The sequence below is a fragment of the Aotus nancymaae genome, unplaced genomic scaffold, assembly GCF_030222135.1.
Source record: "Aotus nancymaae isolate 86718 unplaced genomic scaffold, 86718_ANA_hifiasm-v0.15.2.pri h1tg000036l, whole genome shotgun sequence".
Lineage (NCBI taxonomy): Eukaryota > Metazoa > Chordata > Mammalia > Primates > Aotidae > Aotus > Aotus nancymaae.
The window spans coordinates 42,138,975-42,153,905 of NW_026988450.1; positions in this window are offsets into that span (position 1 = coordinate 42,138,975).

Genomic DNA, 14,931 nt, shown 5'->3' on the forward strand with positions numbered 1-14,931 from the left:
CCTGTAAAAACTGTGGGAAGGGCCAGGCACAGTGGCTCACACCTGTAACCTCAGCACTTTGGGAGGCCGAGGTGGGTGGATCACCTGAGGTCAGGAGTTTGAGACCAGCCTGACCAACATGGAGAAACCCCATCTCTACTTAAAACACAAAATTAGCCGGGCATGGTGGCACATGCCTGTAATCCCAGCTACTCATAAGGCTGAGGCAGGAGAATTGCTTGAACCTGTGGGGGCAGGCGGAGGTTGCACTGAGCCAAGATCGTGCCATTGCACTCCAGCCTGGGCAATAAGAGCAAAACTCCATCTCAAAAAAAAAAAAAAAAAAAAAATACTGTGGGAAGACACGGTGTTCTCATCTCATAGGATATTTGTGAGAACTCACACTGGGGGTGAAAGGGTACATCTATAGCGTGGAGAAGCTCTCAACACAGGAGGACTTAAGGCAAGAAACCCCAGCTTGGCATTTAATGTCAAAATGAGTTCAGCTCGACTTCTAGCCTCTGGGCCCATGAGTAATAATAAGCACACTAGTGAGAATCTCTGTAAATGCAGGGCTAGGGAAACCCTTCCTGGTCCCACTCAATTCCTCATGACAGAAATCACACTGGAGAGAATCAGTGAAGTAAGGAATGTGGGAAGGTCATGAACAGGTCCTCAAACCATGGCCGGCTGTCAATCATATGGCTTGCAAGCTAACAATAGTTGTTCCATCTTTAAAGAGGAAGAATGTGTGATAGAGAACATATGTGGCCAGCAAAGTCTGAAATACTTCCTGTCATCTGTCCCTTTCCAGAGAAACTTGGCTAATCCTTCATCTACAGCAGGGGTTCTCAGCCGGGTGGCGATTTTGCTGTCCAGGCATCGTTTGGCAGTATCTGGAGACATTTTTGGTGTTAGAACTGGGGAAAGTGCTCCTGACTTGTAGTAAGAAGAAAACAGGGATGCTGCTAAGAACCCTCCAGTGCACAGGAGCCCCCACAACAAAGAGTTTTGTGCCCCCAAATGTCTCTGTTGCTGATGTTGGAAATAATCTTGCGGTCATTCCTCAATTATTGCCTGCAACAATCCCTCAGTTTTCTGCATCTTGTGAGCACTTACGCTAGGAGACATGTCTTTTACAAAACTTTTAAAATACAATCAGTGCTAATAGTTTGTATATGGAAATGATTCCAGCCATGGTCCCCTCACTTGTGCATGTGAATATTGTCACTGGGAGAGAAGCCCCAGCAGGGTTTTCCAGTGCATACGGGATTGCACTTACTCTCTCATCATGAAAACAGACCCCCAACTCATAAATTTTTCATATTTATTTTTAAGGTTACACTCCTCTAAATAACCCTGAAGCCTCATCACGAAAGGTTTGTATAAAGTATTTTTACTATAGCTTCATCCTTGATAGCATCCTGATTTCCTTTTGGACAACCTGCTTGACCAATCGCATATTTAGATCTGTGTGACGTGTGGGTATTTCTCAGTACCGGATTGTTACTGGTACCTAATGCACATGCATTATGACCACAGCGTGATGTCTCCACCAAGTGGTGGTATGTTTGCAGCCTGCTGTCCAGCCAAGAGTGGCAGATACTTCTAGTGGCTTCCCGGTATCCACTCTCATCTTCTTCCAATATCAAAAGAATCCGGGTTCTGTCAGATTAGTAAGGTGTGCTATTTTTTAAAATCTCTTACAGCTTTTCTTGCAACTAGTACCATCCGTGTCCCACAGCCGTGGCCACTAACAAATCAGCAGATGTCACTGCATGGGCTTCCGAGAAAGCTCTTGAACAGGGGTCGTTCTTAAACCTGAATTTTTCCCTGTATGTTTGGCTCTTTGCTTTACCCCCTACTTCTCACCTTCCAATGAGATCCAGTACCTAGTATTGGAAGATCCACCTTATGACCATGCGGGTAAAAGCCATAGTCTAAGGAAGTGACTGCAGAAAGCGCACAGCGACCCTGGCCTCCCCTGTGGGTCCTTTGAGTGTCGGCACCAGCCCTGGACTTGTTACTTCCAGATCTCTATCACATGAGAAAAAATAAAACTGATTATTGGTGTAAGCTGCTGTCGATATTTCATTGTTTTTCTTTTAAATTTATTTATTTTGAGGTCGGGGTCTCACTATGTTGCCTAGGCTAGACTCAAACTCCTGGGCTCAAACAATCTTCCTGCGTCAGTCTCCAAATAGGTGAGAATACAGGTATGTGCCACCACATCCAGCTTGTTTTTCTATTTAATTTATTTATTGGTGGGAGGGGTGCTCTACACCCAGCTGGGTTCTGCCTGGAGCCCCCATACCTGGTCATTGGTGAGTTTTACAACTAGTACCTAAACGTGTGGACATAGCATATATACTTTTCATTGTAAGATACAGGTTTTTTCATTTGCTTAAGCCAGTCTTTTACATTATATTTCAGGTCTTTGATCTACCTTTATATTTTCTTGACTTATTGATAGAGGTATATCGGTTTTCACAAAAGCTTAAGGAGACAGGTACTGTCAGCATCTGTTTTGCGTATGGGGAATCTGAGGCAAGAAAGTCGAGGTTTACTTGTCTGAGGTCAGCCTGTTAGCTGGTAGCAGTGTTTGCCTTTGAATCCTGGTGCCTGGCTTCGGAGCTTATACCTCCTTTATGCCAGGCACAGGCACTGTTCTGTGGTGTCCATAGTCTATAGCAGTGATTCCAGATTTTTGCCCTGGTGGTGCTTGCATTCTATTTAGGGGTGGGGCACCTGATAAACAAACCAGTGAATATATTGTGTATCAGGCAGTGGTAAATGCAATGCAAACAACTATGGTGACAAGAGGGAGCATGTAGGTGGAAGGAAGCTATAGGGAGGGGAGAAAAAGCCTTGATTTAAGCAGAGGTGTCAGGAAACTGCAAGCATGAGCCCTCAACATGGGGAGAGCACCCTTGGCAGCTCAAAGCCCATGAAGAACTGTGCTTGGGGAAGCCATGCAACAGCAGAGGGCCTGGTGTGGTGGAGTGAGGCAAGCTTGGGCATCGTAGAAGATGATGAGGTCAGAGCTGTATCAGAGACTGTTCACAAGGGGATCTGGTTAACTAGATCTTGAACAGAAGAGTGACAACTATCAAATTTCAGTTTTCAAAAGGATCACAGTGGCTTCTGGGTTAATAGGCTAAAGAGGGATGAGATATTAACAGAAGCCAGTTAGAAGATCAGACTTGCTGAGTCTTCTGGTCTTCATCTTTTTCCCACACTGGATACTTCCTGCCTTCATACAATGGACTCCAAGTTCTTCTCCCACGCTGGATGCTTCCTGCCTTCCAATATCAAACTCCATGTTCTTCAGCTTTTGGACTCTTGGACTTACACCAGTGGTTTGCCAGGGGCTCTCGGGCCTTCAGTCATAGATGGAAGGCTGCACAGTTGGCTTCCCTACTCTTGATGTTTGGGACAGTTTGCAGACAACCTATCGTGGGACTTCACCTTGTGATTGTATCTTGGTCACCAGATGGCTGTTGCCCTTCCTGGCTTCCAGTTCCTATGTTCCAGACTGAAGAAGAGGAAGAGAAAGAGGGTCGGACCTCTTTCTCTTAGTGCAGCTTTGTCTGTTTGATTAGGAAACACAATTCCCCTGCCTACATCTCATTAGCCTGAACTATGGCACATAGCTGTTTCCATTTCACTCTCTAACAAACGTAGAATGTCTTTGTAAGGAAGACTGGAGTAGAAATGGCACCAAGCAGTGCCTCCCACAGTTGCACAATATCCCAGTTTGTCAGAATCTTCCATGTGCTCCTTCAGATCTACTCTCCACCCGTCCCACTCTGCTCTCTACTCTGGAGGCTGATCTCCAGGGCTACGTTCCACAGGCCGCCATGCTTTCCCAGGCCAGGTTCTTTAGAAACAGATCCTCAGGTGGGGATTTGAGTACACGTAACATATTGAGACAGTGCTCCCAGGAGCAACCCTCAGGGGAGTGAGGGAGGCAGACAGGGAATGAAAAAGAGCTATGGAAGAATGTGGTTTCAGGTGAAATCTAGCTTCCTTGGCATGATCCCATGAAAAGCTCTGGAGTGTAAATTCTGATGCAGTCTTTTCCAACTTGGGACAAGGAAACAAGGACTTTGCAGTGCCTCTCCAGTCAGTCCTGGGCCATTGGCCACTAGGTGGGGAAAGAACGTATAATTTCCAGGCACCTCCAGGTAAGGTGACCTCAAGCACCTAAGGGTAAGCCTTCTAAGAAGGGTGCAGGTGTAAGTCTATAGCAGAAGCACCTGCAGCAACTGAGGAATGAGCACACCAACAAAATCTTTGAGAGGGATTCTCGGGGCTCTGGGCTGCATAGCAACAGCTAATATCTGTGCTTTCTGGCTTCCATTGGCTTTGGCCAATGGAGAGCTAGAACAGGTAATCAAGGTATTTCCCTTGGCTCTCTCCGTGCTGGGTTTCCTCCCAAGAATTTTTGAGGAATATCTTTGTGATGTTCTCTGTATTACTTGAGCATGTGAGGAAATGTCATTTCATGACTGTTAAACTAATTAGACTTAATTTATAAAAGATATGAAGCGTATCAGAATAATTGAGCTAAACAACATAAGATCGTCAAGTTGAGTAAATTCTGGTCTTTCATGGAAAAGAAAATTTATTTAGAATTTGTTCTATTCACAGTTATTGAATACAAAATCTCCAAGCAGATACAAGTTTGAGTATTTCACTTTTCAAATGATTGATTTTTTAATAAAAATCTAGAAAAATGTTTTTCAAAATTATAAGAAAATTTATATAAATGATGTAACAAGCATGACATTATTTTAAAATATGTAGAAGTTTACAGTCCTATAAACATTGCCATGTCCTTCAAATATGTAAGAAGGACGTGGCAATGTTTATAGGACTGTAAAGAGAAGAATCACATACAAATAATCTCCAAACTAATTTCTCTACAGATTATTTTCTTGACATTGTATATCAAGTGCAGTCTTGAATTAAAGAGAAATTTGAAAGGGAAATAGCAATATACTACATTTTATATTTTTCTTAAGATATTCCAGTGTTTAAAAATTTTAAAGTCAAACTTAAATACTCTGTAAACCTAGTTATTGTTTTAAGAGGAAGTGAAATTGCTACATAGGTGCTAGTGACTTATATGATACACTTAAAATGTTTTGCAATAAATTCTATGATAACTTAATCATGCATCCAATCTACCCTATTACAATAATTAAACATAACTTGTAAAATTCATGGTTAATTTCCAAATACAAGGAATGCTTTTAAAATGCCATTTAAAAATCTCAGGTATTACTTTGTCAGCAAAATGAAGTTTATCTTAATGGAAACTTATTAAAACAAACCATCAAAGAGCTACAATGTTCCAAGAAAGAATGGTTCATCTGTAATTGCTGTAAATATTGCCAAATTATGTGAAAATAATGATTACAACTACATAATTGGTGATTTTGCTGAAATGAAGGTAAAAATAAATTTATTAAAAACATTTTTAAAAATTCAAAAAAAAGGTCATTGCAGAATTCAAAAGAAATGTAATGGCAGCCAGATTAAGTAGTAGGAGGAGTGGTTTGAGAGAGAGTCACATTGATGAATATAGTTGTAGTTTCATTTTCACTTCCAGACAGTGATGCTTTTATTGTTATCCCACTACTATGCTTTGTACTGCTAATGAACAGTCAGTCTTTCCCATTTTTCCCGATTATGAACAGTGTTGCTGTAAGGTGTACATGCCTTCTGGAACACTGGTAAGTTTTTCCAGGAGTGCGAAGTTTCTGGGTTGTAAGGTCTCTGCATGTTCATCTTATCAGTATAATGCCAAAGTTATTTCTAATGCTGTGGATATTTCCTTGTTTTTCTTTTAAATTTATTTATGGTTGTGTAATAATACCGTGTGTGTGTGTGCATGCATGCGCGTTTTAAAACAGATTTTATTGAAATGTAACATGCATTTAGAAATGTGCTTAATTCATAAGTGTACAAACCAGTTATCACATGAACACTTCCACATAACCACCAGATCAAGAAAGAATATTACTGGTATTTCAGATACCTCCTCTTTTTTCCTCCAAATTACACACTCTTCTCTACTCTGTAGGTAACCAGTATTCCAACTCTGACAGTATGGTTTGGCTTTTTGTTTTTGAGCCCTGTGCAAATGCAGCCAAAAGTATGCATTCTTTCTTTTTTCCTTTTGTCTGTCTTAATTTTCCCAATATTTTTGTGAAATGATACATATTGTTTCCTGTATCTCTAACTAGTACATTTTATTCTATTCCATTGTGTGAATATTGTACAATTCATGTAAGCATCTTGTACTGATGACCATTGAACTTTGCAGTTTGGGGTTATTGTGATTAATACTGCTATAAGCACATTTGAATATTTCTGTTTGTGCACAGTACATGTATTTCTCTTGGGTGCATACCTTGGACAGAAATTGCTGGGTCATATGAGATGCATTTGTTCATTTTCAGTGGATGCTGCCCGTTTTCTACAGTTTATATTCCAACAAACTATTATGTGGAGTTAGACCAGAAGATACTCACATTGCCTTTCTTGTCTTATTGATTTATATACTCTGCATGTGAGCCCACTGGGTGGATATATGTTTTGTAGATATTTTCTCCCACTCTGTGGCATGCCTCTTCATGTTCACTGATTCTTTGGCTATGTTCAGATGATTAGCCTATCAAAGGCACTCTTCCATTTCTCTTTTGATGGCTCTGATTTCTAATATTTCCTTCTGATTCTTTGAGTTTCCATTTTTCTTCTGATAATGCAAGGAAGATGAGCCCCCAAATTGGGGATTAGCCCAGGAGATTCTTGGCTTTGCTCAGGAAAGAATTCAAGAGCCATTGGTGGTAAAAGAAATTGGGTTTATTGGAGCACCAGGGCACAGCCGAGTGGCTGCCCCTTATGGAGCAGGGGTGACTCATAGGCAGTATGCCCAGAATAGCACCAATATGGGCTGTTGGCCAGCAGTATTTATACCCACTTTTAATTACATGCAAATTAAAGGGTGGGATATTCGTATAGCTCTAGAAAAGGAGTGGTAACTTCCAGGTGTGAGTGTCTTATGCTGATGGACAGAGAGCACACCTGGAGGTAGCCTTCAGCACCATTTGCTGGATCTGCCAGTTTCTTTTTTCTTTCTGTCTAGACTAGGAAATAAGCCCTACCTGTCCCCTACTTCACTTAGATTACCCATCTGTTCTTGCGTGTTGTCCACTTTTTCTGTTTGTTAGAATACTTGGTATATTAACCATCGTTATTTTAAACTACCAATCTGATGATTGCCTAATCGTTGCCATATCTGAGGCTGGTTCTAATGCTTTCTTTGTTGGCTTGGACTGCCGTGTTTCCTTGACTTTAATGTGCCTTGTAGCTTGTTGTTGAAAGCTGGGCATGGTGTATTCAGTGAAAGGAACAGCAGTGCAAAAGGCCTTCATTGAGGTTGTTCTGGTTAGAAGTTAGCCTCTGTTTACTGTTTGCTGTAGTGGTGGTATCAGAGGCTAAAATTCCCTCTAGTGTCTTTACTCTTATCTCCTATGTTGTCTTTCAGTTTTCCTAGACACTCTTGAAATAGGAGCTAGGCTTGCAATGCTTCTAACTGAAGTCCTATTACTATATAGGAGCCCTACTGATGTGGTGGTTACTGTGCAGAGAGTGAAGTGTCTATAATAGAAGGGTTAGGTCTCAGTATTTAGTGAGCCTGAGTTGGATATTTTCCTTCCCCCAGGTCACTTAGACTTTGGTAAAACTCCAGTAGTTTAGTCTCTGACAACATAGATTCCCTTGAGGGCAGGCCTTGCTAAGAACAGAATGTTCTGGGTGTAAATCAGAAAAACTCTTTCCTCTTGCAGGCCGATCTTCATAGCAAGGACCTAGTTGGGTTCTTGGAGAGAACTCAAAATGGTAGGAGTCATGGAGAGAGAACTCAAAAACGGTAGGAGAGAGGTTGTGAGTCTTTCAATCTGGTGTTTGTCTTAGAAGACTGTAAAATTTTCTCTTTTTCCTTCGCCACCCAATTGCCAAAGGATCCCTCTCCCTTTGCTTCTGTCTTCCAGAAGCTTCGTGTTTAGAAGACTCCCTGATGTGGTTTGGCTGAGTCCCCACCCAAATCTCATCTTGAATTGAACTCTCATAACTCCCATGTGTTGTGGGAAGGACCCAGTGGGAGGTAATCGAATCATGTGGGCAGGTCTTTCCTGTGCTGTTCTTGTGATAAGTGAATAAGTCTAACAAGATCTGGTGGTTTAAAAAGGGGAGTTCCCCTGCACAAGCTCTCCTGCCTGCCACCATGTAAAACGTAACTTTGTTCCTCATTTACCTGCTGCCATGTAAGACGTAACTTTGTTCCTCATTCGCCTTCCACCATGATTGTGAGGCCCCCAAGTTATGTGGAACTGTGAGTTCATTAAAACTATAGATTACCCAGTCCTGGGTATGTCTTTATTAGCAGCATGAGACACAGTTGCTCGGGCCTGTAAATGACACATCGTTTTAAGTCCATTTCCTGCAGTTCTCCTATGATTGATCAGGGTTTTTTTGTTGTTTTTTGTTTTTGTTTTTGCATTTGCAAATTAAGAATAGATCAGTTTGAGGGTCTTGCTCCAGCTCTGTCTCAGGCCCCCCACCAGCTGTCTATCTTTCTTGCAGTTTACCTCACAGAGCCTTGGGGTGGGCATGTGTGGGACTGTGGTGCTAAGATTTCATGCTTTTTCTCATTCTGCTCATAATTATTTTGCAATTTTGGCATTCTCTCTGTCTTAAAGGCAGTGTTGAAGGTATAGTTTTCTGTAAAAGATTCATAATTGTAGAGTTGCTTTATAGAATTTGAGAGGAGATTTGGGGAGGTTGCTTACCACTCACTGGTCTCCTCACCTTAGTTTTTGAAGATACTTTGGCTGGATACGCTTTTTTTTTTTGAGACAGAGTCTCTGTCACACAGGCTAAAGTACCATGGCATGATCTCGGCTCACTATAACCTCTGCTTCAGCCACCCAAGTAGCTGGGATTACAAGTGAACACCACCACGCCTGGCTAATTTTTGTGTTTTTAGTAAAGACAGGATTTCACCATGTTAGCCAGGCTGGTCTCCAACTCCTGACCCCAGGTGAGCCACCTGCCTCAGTCTTCCAAAGTGCTGGGATTACAGGCATGAGCCACTGCAGTTGGCCTGGATATGCTTTAAAGAGGTCATTTCTTTTTCTTCTGGCCCCTATTGTTTCTGACTAAAAGTTAGCATTATTCTTAATAATATTCCCCTATATCTAATTATTGTTTGTCAAACTGTTGAAAACTCAAGATAATTATCTAAAGAGAAGGCAGTGACAACACGTAAATGTGAATGCTTTTACCTTGTTAACCTAATCACATATGAATTTACTCTTGGGCCCAGCCAGGATCCTAAGGCGATGTAGGTGAAATTTTGTTGCCTACAATATGGACATTAGTTTGCAAGTGTCTGTTTGAGTTCCTGCTTTCAATTCTGATGAATTTTCATAAGTTGTTTCTTTCTGATTTTCTCCTTTTGGGACTCCAGTTGTGCCACAGGACTCTGAGCTTCCTGTTTCATTTTTCTAATGTGTTTGTTTTCCAGTTTGTGTGACTTCTACTGATATATCTTAAAGTTCACTAACTCTTTTGTCCTTTTCATCCGTCGAATCCATTTAGTGCTCCTTAAAATCGAGATGTCTGAGGTCCTTAGGAAAACAGGTACTTCTCCCCAGTGTAGCTTGGATTTTCACTGAATGTGGTGGTCCACTAAGCCAATAACACACTGCCTCCTGGCCTGCCCTGGCCACCCAGGGAGGAGTGAAGGGAGACATAAGCGTAGTGGTAATAAACCTTGCTGTGCGCAGCTTTGTGTAACAACTAGAAAAGGTGATGTGTTTTTCTGCTACCATCCCCAAGCCTGATTTCCTCAAGATGCAATAACTGACACCACCCCCACCCCCACACACACACATATCTTCTCCTCCTTTCATTATTCTGTCAAGAACCCTGTCTAGGGAACAAGAAAATCCTACAAAGAAGATGTCTCAGGTACCCATCAGCAGCCATAACATGATGACAAGTGGGTCTGGTGCCATTAAGAGGTTGCTTTCAAACCAACTTCTGCTGCAAGCAGAACCCAATCGCATGGGAATCCAAGCTCCACGATGGGGAGGCTGAGATGAGCCTGCAGGGCCAGCAGGGACCTCATGGCTATGAAGACCCTGGACTCCTGTGCTGCTGGAGATGGTGTCTGTGCCCTCACATGGTCTGCTCAGTCCTCTTTCTGCCACATGGAGAAGCAGCTGCTGCTGTTCAGCACAACAGAAGCTGTAGTGTGTTTCCAGGGTGGGAGCCTGAGAGTGGTGGACTCTGACACTTTGACTTTGACAGATTTGTTCCTTAATGTTCTTCCTAACATGATTGGTTCTCCTGAGGGCCTCAGACTCCCTCTCCAATGGTCTTCTGCCCTCTCCCATTTCCACATTTTCATTTTTGAGCTTCCTTAGCTAAGTGGTTTTACTTTTTTTTTTTTTTTTTTTTTTTTTGAGACAGAGTCTTGCTCTGTCGCCCAGGCTGGAATGCAATGGCACTATCTCGGCTCACTGCAACTTCCATCTCCTGGGTTCAAGGGATTCTCTTGCCTCAGCCTCCAAAGTAGCTGGGATTATAGGTGTGCATCACCATGCCCAGCTAATTTTTGTATTTTTAGTAGAGACAGGGTTTCACCATGTTGGCCAGGCTGGTCTCTAACTCCTGACCTCGAGTGATCCTACCACTTTGGCCTCCCAAAGTGCTGGGATTACAGGTGTGAGCCACCGCACCTGGCCTTACATTCTTACTCTGTGCATACTGGCCATCGTGGGCATTGTTCCTCACCTGAGTGAACGTATCCATGCATTCCTAATATTTGTGTCCTGGGGCCTGGTCTGGAGTTTGGAGTAGAGAGGCCAAGGGTTTGCAGTTGGGCAGTTTACTTGCAAAATAGTTATGTATTGTGCTTTCTTCTTAGTAAAAACCCTTGGGGGACTGTTAAGTCTGTGTCTGAGCTTGGACTTGGGTTTTTTTAGACCAGAGATTCCTAGTCCCTTTGAAGCTGTGAGTGTTGGGAGGGAGTATTTGTGTTTCTTGAGAAGGTCTAAGAGTTGCCATCAGTGTGGTGGCAGGGTATGTTGTACTTAGAGACGTCATCAGAACGGATAACCCATTTTGCCTCCATCACTTATGAAACTACTTTTATCAGCTACATTAAAATGCCACCAGTGTCATACTACATTCTCATAAATACTGGGAATTAATTGATGACTTTCTCGTCCAAGTATTCACAGGCTTTGGCAATGCAGTCGTACACAAAACGGGTCACATTCATGGGATTCTTGACGTTAAACTCCGGAGCCAGAGTACGAGCAAATATATAAACACAAGGAAAAAAAGTAAATACTGGCAAGAATAAATGCTATGAGGAAGAGTAAAGTTGAGTAGGGCTATCGACAGATGGGATTGACCCATTAAACCTGTACAGTGTACAGCGTACACTCATTTTTGGCCACTTTAACATTTTAGGAAACAAAATCTTCACAGATAGCTGCAAGAGGCAGTTTTCCTGTACATTGTTTCTCCTAAAACAGAAGAGGGCTTGGAATGCTTACTGAGGAATCACCCAAGCATTTCCTTCTGTCATGACAAGAGCAATTCCAGTTTGTTCCATGAGACCCTCATTCTCGCGCTATATCTGGTTTTCAGGTTGCAAGATTTGAAAAATGCTTGTCAAAACTTGATGGTTATTTCTGTTTTCAAAGGCAGTTAGATCTGCATTCTCTTCCAGTCCATTCACTTCTATCTGGTTTGGCCTCCAAGATCTTAATCTTTTGCCCAAGAAGATCCTTCCATTTAAACAACATGAGTTCCTTGATTTGTCTTTAACTAGCCCACTGCTACTTTTCTGAGTTCGGAATAAAAGCTAATTATTATTATTATTATTATTATTATTTTGATACAGAGTCCTGCTCTGTCACCCAGGCTGGAGTGCAGTAGCATTATCCTAGCTCACTACAACCTCTGCCTCCTGGGCTTAAGGGATTCTCCTGCCTCAGCCTCCAGAGTAGCTGGGATTACAGGCATGTACCACCACACCCAGCTAATTTTTGTATTTTTAGTAGAGACGAGGTTTCACCATGTTGGCCAGGTTGGTCTCAAACTTCTGGCCTCAAGTGATCCACCCGCCTCAGCCTCCCAAAGTGCTGGGATTACAGGCATGAGCCACTGTGCCTGGCCTAAAAACTGATTCTTAATCTGATCTAGCTACTGCTTGGGAATCTAAATCAATCAATTTGCTTCCTAGAAGACAGGAGTTCCAGGCTTGGACCTTGACAGTTATTTTGACCTAACACTGGTGATAATTTTTCTCTACCTCACCCAAGAAGATGGTAGATTGGAGCTCTTTTTACATAGATTCACCAGTCTTCCCAGCAGCACCAGGGGTACTCATTTATTTTCTGCAGAGAAGGAGACAGGTGCAAAGAGTCAACTTACCAGCTGGAAACTGGAACCAGTATCAAGTGCTTATTCTGACATTCAGCCCTCACTTTACCTCTTGATCCCTTTCATGCCTGCATCAACCAGTGGATTTGTTGGGCTCAGAGTACATGACAGAAGGGCTCACAGTGTTGCATTTGGCTTCCTGAATCCCTTCCTTTTCCCTTGCAGTGCTTCCATGCAGGACTTTGGGTGTGTAGTTGGGCAGTTTACATCTCTGAGTGAAAGTGCTGAATGTTCAGCGAGCCTTGGTCAAAAGTTTTCCTAGGCTCATTAATGAAGAAATAGCAATCACTCACTGGGTGTTCCTGGGTTTGAAAAAAAAAAGAATGTGTACACTAGAAGCCAGGCCCAAAGGGAAGAGAGTACTTTCTCTCAGCATTGAGTAAAATCGGCCATTTTTTAAATGAGCCTTGAGAATCCAGCATAACAGTTCCCTCTGTGCCCACTTTCTCCATCACAGTAATGAATTCCAGGGACAACCTAAGTGACCCGTGACCATTGCATCTCACTGCATTTCCCTGACAATTCTCAGAATAGACAAAGTATCACACAGTCTCTGGAGGGAACTTCTAATTACAGGAACACAGTCTTCTTGTCTGAGTCTTGTTTTCAGTTCTTGGAGCCTCTCCAGCAGGGACCATCTCTGTCTTGTGTAACATTTGGGTAACATCCAATCCACTCAGGAATTCTTCCCTGCTAGGGAACCTACTATATACACCCAATGAATATCAGCTAAGTGCTTTCCACTTTTAATTAGGTTTAGGGAAGAAAGATCAATAAGACATAGTATTGCCTTTAAGGGAGTAAAGGTCCAGGAGAAGAGCGATATTAACAGTAAATAGGATACCTAGTATGGCAGGTGAATTCATTTGGGAGGCCCCAAATGGGGAGGATGTTGAACTTGGGGCCATAAGGAAAATCTAAGTAGTAGAGATGATGCAAGCTAAGTGTAGAAGGCTTACCAAGAGTTCAGGAGCAAATAAGCATGCTAATCCTGAGGGCGAAGGTACAGAAAAATGTTACATTCTGTAGATAAAAGACAATCTTTGGAGTAGGAGGCAGACTGGAAGGGTAATATGGGACAGATTGTAGCACATATCCTTTTCCTTTTCTTTTTTTTTAAGGACAGTCTCATTCTGTCACCCAGATTGGAGTGTAGTGGCATGATCATAGCTCTCTGCAGCCTCAACCTCCTGGGCTTAAGCAATCCTCCAACCTGAGCCTCTCAAGACTTGAACTATAGGGACATACCACCATGCCTGACTAATCCTATTTTTTATTTTTGTAGAGACAGGGTCTTGTTATGTTGCCCAGGCCAGTCTCAAACTCCTGGGCTCAAGCAGTCCTCCTGCCTCAGCCTCCCAAAGTGCTGGGATTAGTCATGAGCCACTGTGCCCAGCCCACACACATATGTTAATGTTAGTCTATCAGTTTCCATTTAAATTTTAGTTGGAAATTGATAGAAATCAATTGACATTTGATGCAATTTACAGTTGAGCAAGGTAACTGGCTCCCAATTGGGGAATGAATGAAGGGTCCCGTTTCCATGAGCTTTTGTTTCATAGCCACCCCAAACACAGTGGTTTAAAACAACCACCAGGCTGGACTTAGTGGATTATGCCTATAATCCCACCACTTTTGGAGGCCAGGCGGGAGGATCACTTGAATCCAGGAGTTCAAGACCAGCCTGGGCAACATGGCAAAACCCTGTCTCTCAAACAACAACAACAACAACCCACCACCAATTATTTAGGGTTTTGTTGACAATTTAGGCTGTGCTTGACCTGACAGTTCTCTTGACTGGCTTCTGCAGTCAGTTTCTAGTTAGGGTGGGGATCATTATTCTTCACTCAAGATTTCATCTCTTAGCCCTCCAGGTAAGGCCTGTTCACACGTTGTTGGAGGGTTCCAGGTTTGCCTACACCCTGTCAGCCATTGTAATCACGGGGGAGCCCAAGGTGGAAGGGCCCTCAGTTACATAGAAGGGGCTTGGATATGGAAAGAAAAGGCACAATGAGCATTCTTTTCTGCAGTTGGCCACAAGGCCAGTGCATTATTGCAAGAATCTAAGTAAGGGAAACAGCTTTATTGAGAGTGATTAACATGTGGGAAATTCACATATTTAAAATATACAACCTGATAAATTTTAGCCTATGTGTACACCCATGAAGTCATTACAGAAATCAAGATTGTGAACCATTGGCCAGACACGATGGTGTGCCTATAATCCCAGCTACTCAGAAGACTGAGGCGGGAGGACCACTTGAGCTTATGAATTCACCAGCCAGGGCAACATAGCAAGATTCCATTAAAAAAAAAAGTGAACCCCCAAAAATTTCCTCATGTACCTTTATGTTAATAATTAATATAAATAATAATTAATAAATTTCCCCGATCCTTCTCCAGGCAACCAGTGGGAGA